The sequence below is a fragment of the Meleagris gallopavo genome, chromosome 1 (genome assembly GCF_905368555.1).
Source record: "Meleagris gallopavo chromosome 1, MGAL_WU_HG_1.1, whole genome shotgun sequence".
NCBI classification, from domain to species: Eukaryota; Metazoa; Chordata; class Aves; order Galliformes; family Phasianidae; genus Meleagris; species Meleagris gallopavo.
Window position 1 is genome coordinate 104,520,461 of NC_139404.1, and position 12,584 is coordinate 104,533,044.

Below are 12,584 nucleotides of genomic sequence, written 5' to 3' on the forward strand. Positions count from 1 at the left end.
AAACTTTATTTATATGGTTTCACTGGAGTAAATCTGGGAGATGGAATTGCCTGAAGGAAATATGACAACCATTAGAAAGGAGTTGTTCATCCTCTTAACAAAATGAACATCGCAGAGTCTTATGGGATCAGGTTTTTCAACTCAGTTCTCCTTTCAGGTCAGTGGGGAATCCAGCTGAAGAATCAGGTGATAAACAAAGCAGTGAGAATAGCCAGTGCCTAAATCAGGAAGTAATTATGACAGCACATCACTGCTGTACTAGGACTTCATCTTGAAATTACTAACCAAGTTGCTAGCAAACTTGGAATATTCCCAGTGAACTGCACCAACCTGTTTCTCAGCTCCCCAGTTATTGTTGTAGCTCTTTCAATCTGCTCTTCCCACTAAGACACCAGCATTTATTTATTTTACTCCATTCTGGAGTAAAATAAGGAGTGACACGAGGAGTATCACTTCTCTGCCTAGCTTTATCAGGGAAGTAATGAGCCACAGTGAGAGCAGCAACTCTATGGAAAGAAATCCATTTCTTTGCATAGTGAGAATATTCTCAAAAACCAACACTGATTGCATAGATAAACCTAAATAACAGGTAAGTGGAAAAAAAGAATGAGTTATCTGCCAAAGTAGTAGCAGCTAGGTTTGGTGATGCCTGCAGTGACCCATATGTCCACAAAAAAAAAAAAAAAAAAGGCAGAAGACATTGATAAGACAAACATGGAATGAGTACAACTGCTGAAATATGGCTGTCGGGTTTGCCCAGGATCACTTTGCTGGAAGTCAGCCTTGTGGTAAGCAATGTTGATTCTACTTCTTGTTGTTATTGTTTTCTAAAGAGGTTTCAGCTAGGCATGACTTGAGGCTTAACTCCTGTTTCTGAATGAGTCTGAACAGACAATTGAGCAGACTGGAGCAGGTTAGGCGATCAGAGTATATCATACTGCTTGAAAATGGAATAAACCTGGCAGTTTGGGGCACCGTGATCAGCAAAAGGCACACTATGGAAGTATTTGCTATCCTCGGTGCAGAAACACACCTGTTTATGTTTCCTTCCCATGCACCACTCCTTGGCCTGTTCTACAGGCTCCTAACTTGGCCTAGCTTGGAAGACACGCATGGGCAAAGAATCAAGCTGAAACCATTGATGATCTGCATGACCTCAGGCAAACCACTTGCTTTGCAAGAGTCTTACTTTTCTTTCTCTTGTTCTTTGTCATATACACTCATGCTGTGAACATGCTGGGTGGCAATTGTGCACCCACTGAGAATAGCCAGGCATAACTTCCACTACCAGCATACTCATTAGCAATTTGGTTTGGGGCAGCAGTGAAATTTTTAAGCAAATTTCTCATCATCTCCACTTACTGCGCATTGTTTTTGGGTTCACAGGACTCTTCTAGCACATGCAGCTGGACTCCTTTCAGAGGCAACTAACCTGGAAGCTGTGCCTCAGGTATGTACCAAATGTGCTCTAATCCCTGGTTGGTCAGGAAAAGCCAAACCCAGGATGAGTCCCATAGACAGGTTTGAACCACATGTATGATAGGGACGCTTGGTCTCTAGAACCAGACCCAGTATAGTTGAAAGTAGAGCCCCTAACTGCACATTGTGGATATGTGACTCAGCACCAAATGCTTTATCTACTGACATGCTTCTACTGTACCAAATTACTTGCTAGTATAAACATAGCAACAGATGTTTCCAGACACAATCATGTCTTGCCAATGCAGCAAAAACAGATCCAGTGTTAAAAGGAGAAAGACGTTTTTTTGAAACATATGATATTTTAGTTCTTTAGCGAACAGTTCTGTGTTTTGAACCCGAAGTCTCAGTTTTTGAATACTGGAATGGACAGTAGCAGTGAGCAGCTGTGTCTGTAATATTGAACTGAAGGGCCACATAGAGTGCTTTATAATGATGAGAAGGGGAATTGACTTGTGTATGTATATACACACTCATTTGCCCACACAGTTAAATTCTTTGTAAAAACAGACACCATTTGCTCCGATCATCGCTAGAGTTGGAGCCCACTGATTGTGCAGAGCAAGAATATCTTCTGTGTTGTGTTTTGCTTCCAATGTTCCCCACCGTTTATGCTTGCTGACCTCTGCAGAGGCCAAGGACTGCATTAATCCTCACTTCCATCTCCTCCCAGTCCCACACATACACACAAGTAGCCACAACCTCAGTTTTTGGCTTGCCAAAGCCAGTACTTGCCTTGAACGTGCTACAGGCAGTGGTGGGGACAGCCGAGAGGGGATCAGGGTCTCTCAGTCTGGCTCTTACCGCTGCACCTGTGCGGAAGGATCTCCAGTTTCAGGGCAGGGTCTGGCACCCGCCTGACATCCACTTGTGCAGCTGTACATGAGTCAGCAAGGGCCTGGCAGCGCTCTGAAAGCTGAACTTTACCCTTTCCTTAGGAAAATAAGGAGAAGTGAGTGCAAGTTTGAGTGCTTATGTGGTGTTTATTTGACTCCAAATTTATTTTGAGCACTTTGGCCAAGAAATCAAGCTGCAAGGTCTGAGATGTATATTTTTTGGTTATTTTTACCATAGTCCATGATCCCAGCTGAGTTAGGTGTTGGATAATACACTGCCTTTGAATATTTGGAAAATTTTTACTTGGTGAAATGAGGAGCAGAGCAGCATTCTTATTTTTTTCTGTTTCAAATCAGTCTGACAAAGATTTTAGGAATAGAGGTCTTCTGGGAACGTAGGGCTGGATAGAAACTTGTGTGTCACTACTGATAGACCTATAGAAACTTGTGTGTCACTACTGATAGACCTACCAGGTTGCGCTAACCCTGTGATGAGCACACAGCATCCTGATAGAACCATTTGAGTTGGAAGGGATCCTTACAGGCTATCTAGTCCAACTCTTCCTTGTTGTATCACAATAGACTCTGCTAAAGAATCTGTCCCTTTATTTCTCACAGCTCCCCTTCAGATTCTGAAAGGCTGCTCTCAGGTCTCCCTAGAGCCTTCCTTCTCTTCTCCAGGCTGAACAGCCCCAGCTCTGTCAGACTGCCCTTGTACAAGAGGTGTTCCATCCCACGGACCATTTTTGTGGTTTTTCTCTTGGTGCACTCCAACAGGTCCATTCCTTGATGCATCTCAGCAGCCACAGAAAAGCCCAAAGGAACCAATCAGAGAGGAATCCCTAGGGCATGAAGGACTTGGAATGTGGGAACATCAGAGCAATCTTCTGAAGGAGTCACACCCCACCCTGTAGAGACAGACTCTTGTAGACCCAGCTGATGGGACTGGAGAACATTTCTGATGAAGTGAGGTGGTAGCTTTCTCTGAGGACATGTGACCTGATATTTGTTCCTAAAAGATTTCATACACCTGTCTTTGGACTGTCTTGCTATTTTCACTTGAAATAGTCTCTCTGTTCAGCTCAGGAAAGTTTGAACAAATCAAGAAAAGGAAGGACTGCTTTGGGGCACAAATTATTTTGTAGACTATAATGATATGAACATATCATCTATGAGAGATTCATATCTGATGTTGTGAAGAACAGATTTACTTTCATGATGAGAGCATCTTTCCAGTCTTTTCTTCAAGGTTCTTGCAGACTGCAGTGAGCTCTTAGCACAGTGATGGTTGCTCACCATGTGCTCCATGTGGCTACACAGTCACTAGTGTAACTCTCTCTTCTCCCTAAAACATATATGGAAGACTTTCTCTTGAGGCATGTTTTCATAGACTTATGGAATCATCTATGTTGGAAAAGACCTTCAAAATCACCGAAGTCCAACTATCCAATCTCACCTACCAAGTCCCATTACTAAACCACATCCCTAAGTGCCACATCCACATTTCTTTTAAATACCTTCAGAGATGGAGACTCCACACTTCCCTTGACAGCCTATTCAAATGTTTGACCAGCTTCTGTGTTAAGAAATTCTTCCTAAAATTCACACCAAATGTCCAGTGGTGCAGCTTAAGACTGTTTCCCCACATTTTTTAATGTCTTTGTTCTGTCAATTTCTTGGTAAAATGTATTTCCTCAGAAACAATACTCACAATTCACCTATATGCAAACAGAGGCAAATTATCTTTTGGACAAAGTCTACCTTGATGAACGGAGATCCTGAGCTCACAGAAAGCCAATCTCAGTGAACTTAACTGTAAACTCACAGCAGTTCATGCCCAGAAACAACTGTGCATTTACTGGGGCCTGAATGACCCAAGTGACTCTGAGAAAGGAGGGTGAAGATGCTGGAGCACCCCATCCTTTCTTGTCATTCGCACTGACTAGCACAATACAGATTCCCACGTTATCTGATGCATCTTAGATACATGTTTCTTCACCTGCCTCATACAGATCAGTGCTGCCTGTGCCCCAGAGGAAGGTTTGTTTTTAATTTGGATCTCCCACCATGATGACCTTTTCTTCAAAGCATCTGAAGACATATTTTCATTCTATCCCATTTCCAGTTCTCATTAATAGTTCTTAACTTACAAAGCATCTTTTATCCTTTTAAAACTCTTTTGGCAGCAGGTCACAGAAACTGAAGCAATGGACTAGGAGAGAGGGGAAACATACATTATTGATTTGTTATATGAATCATGGTTGGTTTACAATAGATACAGACACTCAGCTCAAATTTCTCAATGCACTCTTCAACAAACATGTAAATGGCTCTCAGGTTATCCTAAGTTGTAGTTGTTCAACTTTTGCATTAAGTTTCACATCTAGTGGATGTTTTTATTTGACAACAAGCTTTTTCCTAGGCATCCTGTCATCTGCCTTGAGTCACAGGAGGACAAATCATACAATGAAAGAAAAGAACAAAGAATACACAAAGCAGTATTTGGCATTTCTGATATCTGAGATACAGAGTGAGTAATGTTCTCCTTTAACTTCAGAAAGTGCTCAGCTTCAGGTACGAAAAGGTCATGAAAGGCCCAAACTTCTTTAACATGAGTTCCAGAAATCCATTATGAACAATAATGATCATGTTCTGTAAGAAGATACAGTGAATTTTAAATAGGTAGAAACGGTGTCCTTTTATTGCTAGAACTAACTTTATATTCGAACTTGCAATAGCATCATGTTCTAATGTAAACCACATGAGATTTGCAGCTGGAAGTTTTAGATCAGTGCTTTGAAGACTATGAAAAGCTTCCCATTACTATTTAAAATATTTACATTGACAGTTGCTGAGCACAACAGACCTTGTGTTCTCAAGGAACATCATTTCACATAGAGCATTGTAGCTAGAAAATACAGCACAAAATCAGCATGGAGAGAAGCTTGAGTGGTCCACCCTGAAGCTGGGAGCAGAGCTGCATGCTGAGCTTTGTTTGGCCAAAGACAAATTGAGAGGGCCTGTGGGCTAAACTCATGATCTGAAACCTGAAGCTCACTCATGGCCTACTCATGCTGGAGTCTCTAACAGGGTCTAGAACCAACTCAAGTTAATTATCTAAGGACAGATGTGCACCTAAGGATGTTATTTCTGACCAGCTGTCTGTCTGAAGCACATGTACTCCCTAAAGGACTGAGAATTCATCGTTCATCTCTGTGGCAAGGCATATGTTGTTCATAATGCAGTGCCATAATTGTGCTACAGGTCTTGATCCTTTTCTGCAGCATCATAGACCATAAACTTATCTGCTACAACTTTTGTTGAGAAAAAAGGCAGCTCCATTGTTCATGTGGTGAGGAGGCATTGCTCAGAGCGGATATTTTCAAACATCTGAAATGAGTGTCCCTGAAATTCATTTCCACTGTTCAAGGAGTTCATTGTAGAAGTACAATAGTTCTAAATAGTTGTAAAATAATATTCTAATAGTTCTATAGAGAACTATACTATAGTTCAATAGAACAATAGTTCTAAAATAAAACAAAAAATAGTTATCTTCTCATATATGACATTTTAAGGCTCAACATCCTGAAAACTCTCATGTATGTGCAATATGAATCTGGTAATGTTGGCTCCTGAAGGAACTTTCTTCCATTGAGGATTTTCCCAGAGAAAAGGAGTCAAGGACTTCATTGTGCTGAATATTGGCCATATCATCCGATTGCTGTGGTTAAAGATTCTGTATTTTGTGGTTATAATTGAGGCACACTCAGTAGCTACGTTCTGTGGATTCTGTGGTTAAACTACACTATCTCTGCTATCTTTGTTAGTAGCAATTTTTGCTTTAGCATTTGCTCCTTTTCTGCCCTCCACCTACTCTTTCCCCCACCCCAAATAGTAGTGACATGCTTCCAGAGAATTACCATTTGCTTCATATTTGCCTTTGTTTTTTTTCCCCTTCTCTGCTTAGTGCAGTGGAAGTGCCACTGCCAGGGCTGGGATTCCCCTGCTCAGGTTGGGTGCCAGGGGGCAGCTGAGTACAGCTGGACCATCGCTCACTCTTGTGAGCCAGGTACTACCATGAACCAGAGCACCTCAGCAAATGAAACGGTACCTCTGCAAAGCCCATTCCACTCTAGACATCTTCCTGATGCGTAGATTTTGGAATGTCTTGATGAGCTAAATGAAAGTAAAATTCTGACCCAGGTGTTCAGAGATTAGACTGAACTGGCATGGTGATTATGCTAGACTTTTACAAATAGGCTGTTAGCAATGAGCATATACTCATATGTCTTTTTAAAATAGTTGCTGACAGACATGTGAATAATTTTATCTCCGGCTGGTCAAAAATAGTTCTAATCCCCATAGTTATCTTCTCATATATCACGTTTTAAGGCTCAACATCTTGAAAACGCTCATGTTTGTGCAATGTGAATCTGGTGATGTTTGCTCTTGAAGGAACCTTCTTCCATTGAGGATTTTCACAGAGAAAAGACTCTCAGATGCCCGGAAAGTCAGAGATGAATATTTATAGCTCACAACTGTCTTGACTTCCCTTCCTCACCAGTCTACTTGTCAGAACTTAGTCTTTCTAAATCCTCTCCTGCTTCAAAATCTGGTGGTTGCCTTGCAATTATTAAAATGCAGTCCCACTTGCTAGCACACAGATTAGTTGCTAACATATTGGAAACCTTCTTGGCATGCAAGTGCTGCAAAACTAAGTACAATTTTTGTTCCAGCACAAGGCTGAGTATTTGATCAGGTACACTGCTAGCCCCTAAGTGGTGGTTGGCGTATGAAGTGCCTCTGTGGTATTTCAGGTGCATGTGGCTACATTGCAAAACAGGCTAGAAATTCATTGACAGGCATCAAGTGGAAGATTGGAAAATGCATGAATTGATATGAATGTTAATACTCCCTACCCCTTTTGCTGCCAGTCTGTAATGCTCACAGAGATGTCAGAAGACCTTTGGCAAAGAAAACTCTATCATATCTTCCATATTTAACCATATTCTCTATTTGATTCCTTTGCCTTCATCTTTCAGACATTTAATATGCCAAGGAAGCAACATTGATTGGACTGAAAGGATACTTTGGATGTTGATTCAAAGATATTGAGGGAAAATTCTGTGTAGACAGATCTCATTCTGCTGGAGCCTGGCTTACAACCAGGAAGATTGTATTCATAATTTTACCACTGAATTTAAATAATTGAGAGAACCCCCCACGCAGTTTTTGTACCCACTGAACTACAGCCAGTTTTTGAGGAAAAAAAATCCTTTAATAGACATAGCTTTGCTTACTAAAGTTCAGAGACTAGAAATCTTCTGCGGAAGAGTCTGCTGAGATTTGCAGAGGGTTCAGCACAGCAAATCCTCAGTTCTCATGCAGGTCCTGCCACATAGACATCATAATCATCACAGCAAGTGGTGGCCAAGTGCTTTGTTTCTTATTTCATGGCTTCCCAGTGCTGGGACAGGGTGAGAAGAAAGTGTCCTTTTTTTTTTTTTTTTTTTGGTCATCATTTTATTTGTGCCTGGCAAATGAACTGCAAGTGTTAGATACAGCACACCTGATGAGTATGTGATCTTCTGGAAGCATAGAAACTACTGCTACTGAATCTCTCTATTATGTGAAAAGGTATGTTTGTACAAGTGCAACCTGTTTTTGTGTGTTGGTTTTCAGCTTCACCAGGCAGCAATGTAACAGAATGTGTTTAACTCGTTATTTGCATTTAAGACAGAGATTTGCAATGTAAAGAATATATTCAGAGGTAGAAAGTGGATGGAGTCCAATGCTTGCTGTCTGTGCCACTGTCTTCCGCCACATCAAAGCCTTCACCTCAGTACTTTTATTCTCTTATGCTGACATCTCAGTTCAGCAATTACACTTTGTTGCTGCTCTTCAAAAGTCAAACAATGCACCTATTATATTTTAGCAAGAGATAGTACAATTATCTCAACTGCCAGGTGTGAACAGTGAAATTTCATAGGCCCAGCTGCAGTGCAAGTAAAACAGCCCTGCAGTGCAAGTAAAACAGCCCAAGTCATTTAAGGTTTTTGCTGTCTCAGAGCCAAATTTTGGCATTCTAGCTCCTAGCATGGGGCACATGCTTAACTTCAAAATCACCAGCCTCCACAGTCAGTGCTGAATGGTTGCCTCACTATCCTAAACACCACCACATGCAGGCTTTCTTAAATCAAATCAGATTAATTATAAGAATTATGTAGGACAGGTCTTCCATCATCCTCTGCTTTTGTGCACAGGGAACCAAACTATGGGGAGATGAGGCTGTATGTGGGCTGTCAGCACAAGTGTGTGAAGAAAATATGGGAATATTTTCTAATGACAGCATTATTTTTATCTTTACCATATAAGTGAAATGCTTTTCCAAACTGAGGCACTGTATTTCTCAATCATTGTATTTATTACTAAGGAAATGGGGGAAGCCATTGTTCTTTTAATAAGTTATCTGTTGTTCAGATCATCATATGTGGTTTTGTGGAAATCTTAGCACAGCATGATGTGTAGATCGTGGCTTTAAAGTTAGTTGCAACTTAGCTACTTATGGTCCCCACAAAGCAGCACCCTTGCAAGGGGTGCACTGATGAATGCTGCCATGACTCAGCATGTCCCTTCCCTGCAGGCACTTACCAGACTCATGTTTGATCTCCAGAAATGTTCAACAAGTGTCAGTGAGTGTTAGTGGATGCCATTTCTTTCTACGTGGAGGAATTCAGTGACACACCTTTGTTTTATACACATTTCATACACATGTCAGATGCCATTGTGTTAGACTGCCCCTCTGCTGCCATCACACAGCAACAAAATGGAACCGAATATTAGTAGGAAGGTTCAACCCCTACTTTTGTACTATCAGTGTGGGCCTCTGATGTGGGCCATCATCATAAAATAGAAGGCATTACTTCCAGCCCTCATAATTTAAAAAGAGCCAGGGTGCTGAATTACTAAAAATCTTGTTTAAATACTTCAAGAGATGCCTGTAAAATGACAACAAACTGCAGCAGCTGGTGGCTTGTCAGGCCAACAAAAACAAGTGGAGTGTCAGCCAGTATTTTAAACCAAACTCTTCAAGTCTCCGTAACTCTGGAAGAAGTGGTGATAGACAGGATAGTGCAAGGACTAACATTTGTCCCAGTTCTCAAGCATTTAATATTGCATTAAAAAGGAAAACAGAAAGGAAAAGCTGCTTTACCACCAAACTACTTTTGAAATATTAGACTGAACTCTGAGGTCAAGTTGTATTTATTTTATAATACTGAAAATAGTGTTAAGACTTACAGATTGTAACACTGAAAAGAGTCTTGTTATAGAATTTAGTAAAAAATGATAATTTATTCAGGTTTTAAGTAAGAAAGAACTCAAGAATATGCTTTAAATTACCTCTATTCAGTGTAACACTGAAACTTAACATTGGAATCACAGGATCTTTAAGGTTGGAGGAGACCTCTACGATCACCCAGTCCAACCATCAGCCCACCCCACCACGCCCACTGCCCACGTCCCTCAGTGCCACATCCACACGGTCTTGAACATCTCCGCCACCTCCCTGGGAAGCCTGTGCCACTGCCTCATCACTACTTGTGAGAAGAAATTCTTCCTAATATCCAACCTGAACCTCCTCTGGTGCAACTTGAGGCCATTACCTCTCATCCTATTGCTGTTACCTGGGAGAAGAGGCTGACCTCCATCTCACCACAGCCTTGTTTCAAGTGGTGTCGAGAACAGTGAGGTCTCATCTGAGCCTCCTCTTCTCCAGACTGAACAACCCCAGCTCCCTCAGCCATTTCCCATAAGACTTTTGCTCCAGACCTTCACAGTTTTGTTACCCTTCTCTGGACGTGCCCCATGGCTTCAATGTCTATCTTGTATTAGCTGGACATGTGAGATTCAAACACACACCAAGCACTTCCCTGTAGTGGTTTAATGTCTTCTATTTTTGTTTGATTGATGAATAATCTCACTACTGACCAAATAGTTCAGACATCCCCATAAACAAAATCCATGATGGATTCTTCTTTTGTTACTTTGGATCTAATTCCACACTGAAGCAAGGCACACTGTGCTTTATTTTATTTCTTTCCCCTGTTGATCTGCCCACCTTCAGATTTAGTATTTGCACTTGAAGCACCTTGATTGTAACACAGCCTGTAACCTCTCACAGATACATCTCTGGTCTGAGACTGAAACTTATTCTGGCAACATTTTCAATTTCAAAAACAGCAGCCATATATGATAAGGCTGTGGGACCAAAAGGGTGAGTGCTAGCAAAATCAAAAGTCTTTGAACAGACAAGCAAGCATTCTCCATCTCTTCAAAGTGTAAATGGGCTTAGGGAAATGGGAAGCATTTTTATTTTAATACACTTTCACTGTGGTTCTCGTTAGGTTACATGAAAGCTTGAGAAATTTATGTAAAGTAAGAGAACACTTCCATGATTCTTCTAATGTTGTTTTTACAAAAAAGCATACACAGGAAATTTCTTCTCCCCGTCACCTACACAAACATAAGGCAAGAAAACATAAGCATGATTTTAACTAGCCCTTGGGAAAACTTTAAATAAAGCTAAGATGAGGCCAGGTGGACCAGAAGAAAGTGCTTATGTTGGATGCTTAGCTGAGAGCCAAAAGAAAACAAAGTCATTTCCTTCACGAATTGATGACTCAGAGGACTGGCAGTGACATGGAGGACATCACGTACAGAAGTGCTGTTGCTACAGATGAAGTGGTGATTAATACTCTTAAAACAAAACTTTCACAGCAAGTTCATTGGCTGCCATTCCCCCAAGCGTCACCAGAGTATGAGACCGGATGGTGAGTGGTGTACTTCCCAACTGACTGCCTGTCTCCTCCTCAAAGTGCCTGCACAGCACCCAGACAACAGCCAGCAGGGATGGACAGACTGGAAGCACTAAGAACATGCAAGTAGGGTGCCATGCAGAAGATTATGTGGCTGTTCTCAGTGTTATCCTTCCTGACTAAGCACGGGACTTCAGCTGCTGATGTTATTACTGACTATAGATCTGGTTGTAGACTGACCTGTGTATTCTTCTGTGTACTCTGAGCACCTTCTCCCCTCTCCTATATGGCTACATTTACTCCTCAGGGATGTAAACTTCTTACATGGCTGGAATCTTCCTTCAACTTAAACACACCAGCCAAGCTCACTGAGGCATTTCTTCCATTTGTATTAATACAGTTGAAATGTCTGTAACACCACAGCAGCCATACAGAATTAGTACAGTTGCCCCCATGGTCTGTAACTAATCTCCAGGATGGGAAACTGGCAGCTGCTTTGGGAATGAATATCCAAAAAACCCCACCAATGTAGAGCAACTATTTACTTGGTATCACCTTCTCTGTCTCTGACACATAGAAACTTATTGTCCTAAAGGTTGTAACTGGATCACTGTGTTCAATAACAACCAAAGAACCTAAAAAGTATTTATTTATTTATTTGTTTGTTTGTTTGTTTGTTTTGAAAGATTTTACCCACTATATCCACTTAAGTTTCCAAATAATTTGGTTACAGTGACTAACTTTTCAAGAAGAAATACTTCCTCATTATGCTTGTTCTAAATCTGCATTTGTTAGTCATTGGACATCCCCTTCCTCAGGAGTAGTTACAAGGAATAATCACTCCTCCATGACTATCTTCACACAGCACCTTATTTTATATGATATTTTCTTCTGTCAGCTCCAAGATGATGATGTATCAGTACTCGGTCCTCCTGTAATATCCAGTAACCTTGATTTACTGGAAAATGACCTGCATGTTCATAAGTTTCAGCCAGTGTGTTGCTTCAGTTGTTGAATTTATGCAAGAGAGAAGAAAAGTTGCAGGAAGATGGATCTCTCTTCCAACAAGGTAGGAAGTATTTCTTGCCAGAATGCATTAAAGCTCCCATAAGATTTATTTGATTCAGCTGATAGTCCCTGATAACATGCAGTATAGTGCTGTTTTTATACAGAGTTGACATAGCCTTGGTTTGAGACTCCAGCTTGGAAAAAAGCCCAGCTCTCAGCGTGCAGCAGGCCCCACATCAGACTTCTTGCCTGGGCTATTCACCTATACAGGAAGTCCAAGTCTTTATCAGATGTGCTGCCCACATGGCCATGCTGGGCCAATGCCTGGTGAGGGTGGCCAGGCTGAAATCCCACCAGGGATGCTCCCCATAGAGCTTAGGACTGAAATGGCCCTTCTACAAATTACCTTTCACAGAGGAATATTTTCTTTCATTTCCACCATGTC

General features: G+C 41.3%; 1 long non-coding RNA gene across 1 annotated transcript; it reads left to right on the forward strand.

Annotated features, from left to right (window-relative positions):
* Positions 1–359: 359 nt before the first annotated feature.
* Positions 360–12,194, forward strand: LOC146545547 (uncharacterized). The gene is made up of 3 exons (XR_014887927.1): positions 360–788; positions 1,387–1,450; positions 9,759–12,194. It is a non-coding gene; the product is annotated as an uncharacterized LOC146545547 (long non-coding RNA).
* Positions 12,195–12,584: the final 390 nt, after the last annotated feature.